This window comes from Chrysochloris asiatica, unplaced genomic scaffold (assembly GCF_000296735.1).
Source record: "Chrysochloris asiatica unplaced genomic scaffold, ChrAsi1.0 scaffold00109, whole genome shotgun sequence".
Taxonomy (NCBI): Eukaryota; Metazoa; Chordata; class Mammalia; order Afrosoricida; family Chrysochloridae; genus Chrysochloris; species Chrysochloris asiatica.
This window is the reverse complement of record NW_006408627.1, coordinates 9,992,697-10,001,879: the sequence shown is the minus strand read 5'-3', so window position 1 is coordinate 10,001,879 and position 9,183 is coordinate 9,992,697.

Below are 9,183 nucleotides of genomic sequence, written 5' to 3'. Positions count from 1 at the left end.
TGAGTTGGTACCGACTTGATGGCATCTAAGAACATAACAACAAATATATATTTAGCACCTACCTAATTTTAGAATTGCTTTTTCATGGTCATAATAAATGTATTATATTATTTCAAAATATTAATCAACACTCTTTCCTCTGACAGGAAGTCTTGTCAATACTGTGTAATGTAGACATCAGAGAGAACTTATGACAACAGAAAAAACAGATGGATGTTGCATGGTGGGTATCAGGCTGAATTATTGAATGAAAAATGACTTGTGTTGTGAGATATGTAGCATCTTTTTATAACCACAGCTCATAATGACAAACATTTCTCTAGTCTATAACCAGATCAGCTTGTTCCTGAAGTTTTTAATTTACTTTGTTGTTTATGGAGGGAGGTGCAGAAAATGAGACCCATTGACACTAGTCAATTAAAGGTGATATAAGGAAATTCTGTTAGTTCATTCAAACTCCACATCACAACGTCATTCACTCTTAAATGTTATCCCCTTCTCTCATTCTCTCCAGAAGTGGGTCTGAGTCCAGAAAGAAGCTCACGAAATGGTGGTGAAACGCCCATCTGATCTGTGTGTTGTTGTTGTTAAGTGCCGCTGAGTCCGTTTCAATTCATAACAACCCTGTATAGGGTTTCTGAGGAGTGGCTGGTCAATTTGAACCACCAACCTTGCGGCCCACTGCATTATCCCACAGCACCACACCAGGACTCCATCTGATCTGTGTATTGAACTATTATTTTTGCTGACCTTCTCTAACCTGCAGCTTTCTCTACTTCATCTTGGGGTGTTCTCATTGCTTTGGCTATAAAGCACCCTGCTGTTTGTATTAGGTCGATTCCTACTTATAACAACCCTTTGTGACAGAATAGAACTGTACCACAGATTTTCTTGGCTGTAATCTCTATGGTAACAGATAACCAAGTTTTCTCCTACAGAGCATCTAGGTGGGTTAGAACCATCAACTTTCCATTTAGGAGTCAAGCACGTAACCACTTGTGCCCCTAGACCACTCTAGACTGGTATAACTAGAGGATTAGTCTCTTGCTTAGTCAGTTCCTAGTTGCCCAGTTTTCTTGATTGCCCCACTTTGCTCTTCTTCCCTTGATTTATGCTTTTGCTACTGATTTACACCAGTGTGGTGCTCTAGGATAAGCGCCCAACCACAAGTTCGGTTTAGACCATTAAGTTCAGCCATTCAAACTCACCAAGTGTTCCTCAGAAATGCTATACAGAGTTGCTATGAGTCAGAACCAACTTGATGGCACTTAGCAACAACCAGAACCGATTTTTTTATATTGTCTGGTCACCCATTTATACCTCAAAAATATCAACAACTGCATCCACCTATTCTTCAAAGACACAAATGCTTGGCAGGAGACACAGTGGTTTTCAGCTCACAGACCATTCTCACAATTCACAATAAGCCATGAAAAATTTCCGGCATCTTTTCTACATTCCTCTAGGTTGGGATGAATTTGCTTAGTGAGTTCACTCTTTGCTACCTAGCCTGTGCTGGAGAATTTACAAGTACTTCCTTGATTAGATGAAGAGAACAGCAACTCCTTTACCCAGGAGAAAGTCCAAGAAATAGGAAAAAAAAAATTTTTTTAACTCATATTTCAATTGTTATGCCTTGTTTGGCAGTAATGGGAAAACCAACCATTCTTAAATTAATTGTCACTTTATAGAGACAATTAATAATATGGCCAATTTGTAAACCTATACTCTCTCTGTTTAATTACAACCCCATGAACAATAGGATCAGACTACTGTGATCCACTGGGTTTCTACTGGCTAATTTTTCAGAAGTAGATCACCAGACATTTATTCCTACTCTGTTTTAGTCTATAAGCTCTGCTGAAACTTGCTCAGCAACACACAAGCTTCCACTGACAAATGGGTGGTAGCTTCTCTTGAGGTGTATTGGAGAGGAACCCAGATCTCCCAAATGAAAGGCAAAAGTTTTACCTCTGAACCATTACTGTATGAAGTTGTCATGAGTCAGGGGCTAGTTCTACAGCAGCTAACAACATGCTAAACAATGTGTATACATGCTTGAAAATATCTTCTGTGATAGTTAGGTTTTGTGTCAACTTGATTGAGCCAGGATTCCCAGTTATTTGAACCTTAGTAGAGACTGAATGCCTAACCATGGGCCACCAAGTCACCATGCAACTGGAGCTACCCATCATGAAATGAGTGTTGTCTAACTCACAGAGTCATAAAGTTGGATGTGCACAACAGCACTTCATCATTAAATGGAAGTGGCATATACGAGACTGGGTTCAAGCTGGACCTGAAGGCATGAGTGAGTTGCATGAGGAAGTGGCCCAAATGTCCACAGTACCCACTCATTACCTTCCCTCTCCCAGTATACACCTATGAACTCATGGGGAGTTCCTTATGAACAGTTGACTGAGGAAGAGAAAATGTATGCTGAGTTTACAGATAGTTCTGCACAATATGGGTACCACTCTAAAGTGGATGGCAGCAGCACTACAACCCCTTTCTGCAACCACCCTGAAGGACAGTGGTGAAGGGAAGGCCTCCCAATGGGCAGAACATCTAGCAGTGCATCTGATTGTTTTGCTTGGAAGGATAAATGGCCAGATGTGTAACTGTACACTGATTCATGGGCTGTTGCCAATTGTTTGGCTAGATGGTCAGGGACTTGGAAAGAACATGATTGGAAAATTGGTGACAAGGCAGTGTGGGGACAAAGTATGTGGATAGACCTCTCTGAAGGGTCAAAGGAAGTAAAGATATTTGTGTCTCATGTGGATGTGCATCAAAGGGTTACCTCTGCAGAGGAGGATCTTAACCAAGTGGACAGGATGACACAGTGTGTAGAAACTAATCATGCTCTTCTCCAGCCACTCCTGTCATTGTCCAATGGGCTCATAAACAAAGTGGCCATGGTGGCAGAGATGGAGGTTAGACATGGACTCAGCAGCATGGACTTCCACTCACCAAGACTGACTTGGCTACAGTCACTGCTGAGTGCCCAATCTACCAACAGCAGAAGCCAACACTAAATCCCAGGTATGGGACCATTCATCGTGGAGATCAGCCAGCTACCTGGTGGCAGGTTGATTACATCGAACCACTTTCATGATGGAAGGGGCAGCATTTTGTTCTTACGGGAATAGACACTTACTCTGGTTATGGATTTGCCTTCCCTGCATGAATGCTTCTGCCAAAACTTCCATCCATGATCTTACAGAATGCCTTATCCACCATCATGGTATCCCACAAAGCATCACCTTGGATCAAGGAATCCACTTCACAACAAATGAAGTGTGGCAATAAATAGGCCCAGGCTCGTGAAATTCTCTGCTCTCACCATGTTTCTCATCATCCTGAAGAAGCTGGCTTGATTAAATGATGTAATGGCCTTCTAAAGTCAGAATTACAGTGCCAGCTAGGTGCAAATACCTTACAGGGTTGGGGCAATGTTCTCTAGGAGTCTGTACATGTTCTAAACCAGCATCCAACATATTATGGTGTTGTTTCTTCAATTGCCAGGTTCCATGAGTCCAGGAACCAAAGGGTGGAAATGGGAGTGGCACCACTCACTACTACTCCTAGTGACCCCTTTGAAACATTTTTGCTTCCTGTCCCTGAAACCCTATGCTCTTCGGGTCTGGACATTTTAGTTTCAAAGAGAGGAATACTGCCAATTGGAGACAAAGCACTGATTCCCTTGAATTGGAAGGTAAGAATGCATCCTGACCATTTTGCACTCCACATTCCTCTGGATCAACAGGCAAAAAAGGGAATTACTGTAGTGTGTGGTGTGATTGGTCCTGATTACCAAGGGAAAATTGGCTTGGCATTACCTAATGGAGGTAAAGAAGAATATGTGTGTCATCCAGGAGATTCCTTAGGATGTCTTTTAGTGATTAGTCAATGGAAATCTACAGCAACCCAATTCCAACATGAAGACTAATAGCCTAGACCCTTCAGGAATGAAGGATTGGGTCATACCCCCAGGCAAAGAACCACAGCCAGCTGAGGTGCTTGCTGAGGGCAAAGGAAATATGGAAAGGTAGTTGAAGAATGTAGTTCTAAATACTAGCAGAAATGAGGGCTATATTGTTACAAATACATACATATATTTGTTTGGTTTGGTTTTGTATGTGTACGAAATCAAATATTTTTGCTTTGTTCATTTGTGAAATATAAAATGTAAATGGGGCCTGTGTGTTTTCCATTGTACACATTTTACTTATACCATGTTAGGTGCAATTATGAATTTATAATTCTCTTTATTTAGAGATTATGCATAAGGTTTATAGGTGCCAAGTTGACAAGGGGTGGACTCTGGTAGTTAAGTTCTGTTTCAGCTTAATTGAGCCAGGATTCCCAATCGTTTAGCAGTGATAATTGACCCTATGATGATTGGCTATGAGCAGCCAATCAATGAAAGGATGCTTCCTTGGGGGTGTGGCCTGCTCCCAATATAATGGACATACAGGAAAGACTTGCTCTCTTCCCCGCTAGGTCTGGATCTTAAATCTAGGCCATCCTCCAATCTCAAGTTCTTTGACCCTGACCCAGTGGCCTGCTGTATTGTATGTTTGCCTGCTGGCCTGCCCGATGAGTGTGCCTAGAAAGCCAGATGCCCACTGAGGACCCTGCATGCCTGTCCTTGTTGGCCTGGCTTGTGTGCTCTGTGCTGATTGTTCTGAACACCTGCACAGGCCTTGGTCACCCATCACCCTACTGCCTGCTACCCCTGTTCCAGATTCAATCCTGACTTGGGATTCCTGGTTTCTAGAGATGCCCACCAATCTTGGTTCACCTGGCCTGTCCTTGGGACTCTCCTATCTCTATAATCATAAGTCACGTCCATGATATATATAAAGAGAGAGAGAGAGTCCTGGTGTGGTGCTGCAGATTAATGCACTAAACTGCAAGGTCCATTTGAACTGAAAGGTTGACTGCTCAAGCTCACCAGTCACTCATCAGAAACCATATACAGAGTCACTATGAGTCAGAACTGATTTGATGGCACTTAACAACAACAATATATATATGCATATATACAGGAATCCTGGTGTGGTGCTATGGGTTAATGTGCTGGATTGCAACGTCAGTTTGAACCTCAAGATTGGCAGTTCAAGCTCACCAGCTGCTCCTTGGAAACCCTAAACAGGGTCACTATGAGTTGGCACTGACTCTATGGCACTTAACAATAACAATCTCTGTGTGTGTATATATGTATGTATGTGTGTGTGTGTGTATATATATATATATATATATCACTGGTTTTGCTTCTCTAGAGAACCTAGCATAAAACACCTTCTTACTCTTTATAGCTACAAATATTTATAGAATTTTGTTCAATTAAATAAAGTGTGCAGATTGATAACTTCAACAAAACAGTATGTCATATGGGACAGGATATATTGCACCACACCTTTGACATTAATCATGTCTGTCAGTACCTACCTGACTATGTTTCTACATAAAACCAGTTTTCAGGACCAGGGATACAGGAAGTGTTGAAAAACTTTAGAAATTCAGGCCATGGGGTAAAAAGGAAAAGAAGACACACCCTAGAAGTAATTTTCAGATCTCCTCATTAAAGGTCTCACATTGAGTTGGGCCTCTGGGGACCTACTAGTTTTAAGAAGCATTTCTCAGGAATAAACTGAGTCCGAGAAAGCTGCCCGAAAACAACTGATTCTGATCACTAATGCCAAGATCATCTTATTAATCATTTTCTCCTTCCTCTTTCTTTTCCTGACTTCATTTATCCTTACTCTTTAAAGTAGCAATTAAGAGTATAGCTTTTAGACATAGGCATCTTTGACTCAAATTCTGACTTTGCCACTTATCAAGCATGCTTCTCAAACTTTTTTCGCTTTTTAGTTTTCTCATTTGTAAATAAAATGAGGATGCTTGTACTAATACATGCCTCACTGAATTGTGATGATTAAACAAAATTATATGTTAAGTCTTTAGAATGCTAGAAAACATTTAGCAATCGCTAGTTATCATTATTTTTTCTCTCTTTTGCCTTTTCATTCTTTCTGATATCTAATTTATTCTTCACCCAAATTTATTTTACATAAAGGCAAAATTATATTTATTAAATGACTAGAAATACTCCGTAAATGGCAAGCAGACCAAAATATCTCCTACAATGCCAGGTTACAAGTACTAAGATGTTTCCATATTTTGTTAAAAGATATCATCTGGATTCATTGTGAGCTGTTATGTGTTGTTGTTGTTGTTATTAGGTACTGTCAAACTGGTGCTGACTCCTAGCAACCCCTATGCACAGCAGAACGAAACACTGCCTGATCCTGTGCCATCCTCGTAATTGTTATGTTTGAACCCATTTTTGCAGCCACTGTGTCAATTCTTCTCATTTGGGGGCTTCCTCTATCACTGACCCTCCACTTTACCAAGCATGATGTCCTTTTCCAGGGACTGGTCCCTCCTGATAACATGTCCAAAATATGTGAAACCAAACCTCACCTTTCTTGCTTTCATGCATTCTTGCTATACTTCTTCTGAGACAGATTTGTTCATTCTTCTGACAGTCGATTCAATATGCTTTGCCAAAACTGTAATTCAAATGCATGGTTCTTCTTCAAGCTTCATTATTCAGCTTTCACACCGAGGCCAACGAAAATACCTTAGCTTGGTTTAAGTGCACCTCAGTTCGCAATCTGATATTTTTATTTTTTAATACTTTGAAGAGGTCTTTTGCAGCACGTTTACCCAATGCATTATGTCATTTGATTTCTTGACTGCTACTTCCATGAATATTGATTGTAGATCTAAATGAAATGAAATATTTGAAAACTTCGATCTTTTCTCTGTTTATCAGGATTTTTATTTTCTTTACATTGAGATTTAATCACCCGTGTATATAGTTAGTGATAAAAATGGCCTGTGTTTTTTTAAAAAAAAATACAAGTCATTAAATAGCTAGGTGTAATAGTTATTCGTTGTTATTATTAAATGCTGTGGAGTCAGTTCTGAATTATAGCAACCCTGTACAGGATTTCTGAGGAGCCTGTGATGGGTTTGAGCCATAATCTATCCGTTAACAGCCCAGAGCCTACCCTAAAATCACTTGTAACACCCAGGGGGCTAATTCTACATATAATGCTGCATAAGACTGAAAAGCAGTTGCTGTGAAGGCGTTCCAACTCATGGTGACTATATATGTGTCATAGTAGAATTGTTCTTTGTAAGGTTTTCAATGACTGATTTTTTTATTTTATTTAATATTTTTCAGTAGCTTCCCAGGTCATTCTTTTGAAGCACCACTGGATAGACTTAAACTTAGAATATTTTGGTTAGCAGCCAAATGTGCTGTTAGCACCCCCTAGGGAATCCATGCTCCAAAACACAGTGGTTAAAAGTAATAAGCACTTATTGCTCATTTATCTAGTCAGCTGCAGCTCAGAGAGATATTTTCTCCTTACCTCAACAGAGCCCTTTCATTTGTTTTAGAGTAGAATGGTTTTGGTTAGGGTCTGGAGTTTCTGGAATTCATCTGATTTGGCAACTCAGTTCTGCTCCGTGGGTCTTGGTCACCATATGTCTCTCATATCCTTCTTGCAAACCAGTCCAGGCATGTTCTCTCGAGATTCAAGAGTGGGCAAACCCAGTCCCCAATCCTGGAAGCAAAGAGGCAAGGGAAACACTCATGGTGTCTTGAAGTCTCGGCTCAGTGTGTCTGCTGTTACTTCTGCCACATTCTATTGGCCAAAGCAACTTACAAGAACAGTTCAGATTCAAGAGGTAGAAAAACTGACTCTGTCTTATCCTGAAAAGACAGAATTATAGTGTTTTTGAAATCTATTAAATGAAAGATCATTTTATCACATCTACCTTTCCATCCACACCTTTCCACAAATCTTAATTAGAGAGAGTAGGTATATGTGGGTGGAAGAGTTTTACGTCATTTATAAAGTACTCTGTAGCACATAGACTGTGTTTATATATAGGACTCCATGTGTGATTATAGCAGGAAGCATTTTCTTCATAAAATCTTTATGAAAAAAATTTTTTAAGAAAAATCTCTGAAAATAATTTAACTTAAGTTTCTTGATGTGTCTTTCAAGATGAGAAACTTCTTTATGTGCTGCATGTTGTTAAGTGCCGTCAAGTTGGTTCCGACCCATAGCGACCCTGAACAGGGTTTCCGAGGCTGTAAATCTTTATGGGAGCAGAAAGCCTCATCTTTCTTCCGCGGAACAGCTGGTAATTTCGAACTGCTGACCTTGCGGTTTGCAGCCCGATTTGTAACCACTACTCTACCAGTCCTTTATGTGCTTCATGGTACACAGAAAAGAGTATAGTAATAATGTCAATGGCAGGAGTCCTGGTATGGTGCTGTTCAAGATAAGCAGGAACTGCACTGTCAGTTTGAATCTCAAGGTCAGCAATTCAAACTGACTAATTGCTTCTCAGAAACCCTACATAGGGTCACTATTAGTCAGAATTGACTCAACAGCACTTAACAACATCAACAAAGGAGCCCTGATAGCGTAGTAGTTACGAGTTAGGCTGCTAACCGCAGGAAATAAATGAGGCTTTCTGTCCCTTAAAACTTTACCATCTCGGAAACCCTATACAGAGTGGCTATGAGACGGAACTGACTCCACAGCATACAACCACCACAAATAATATCAACTAGAATGCTACCATGGACTTTTGTTCAAAAGGTCTTTTCTGAAAATGTATGTATTCCATTAATCATGCAGTTTACACTTAGCATCCAGATATGGCCAGAAATTAGGGAGTGTGATTTTTTTATTTTAAATTATGATGTGCTGCCATCTTGTGTACTGTGTCTGTAAACACCATTATTCTCTATTAACATTACTTGAACACTAATCAGAAAAAATACTGTGCCAAAGGGAGAGGGGGTGGAAGAACAAGGTAGATAAGGGCACACTGAGACAAATTCACATGGACTAAATGGGACAGAGGTAAATAGAGATGCATGCTCAAAGTTGGAACCACAGAGCTTTGGGATACAGGGATCAAAGCATAGCCTGAAGAGGGTAAATAATACTAAAATCCTTGACTGTCTTATGTATATTGGTTTCCCGTGCCTACTATTATAAAACAGACACTTGAGTGGGATAGAAAAGAATGTTAGGAAACATGATTACAGAAAGCTTGTAAGCCTATCTTCAGCCTATAACT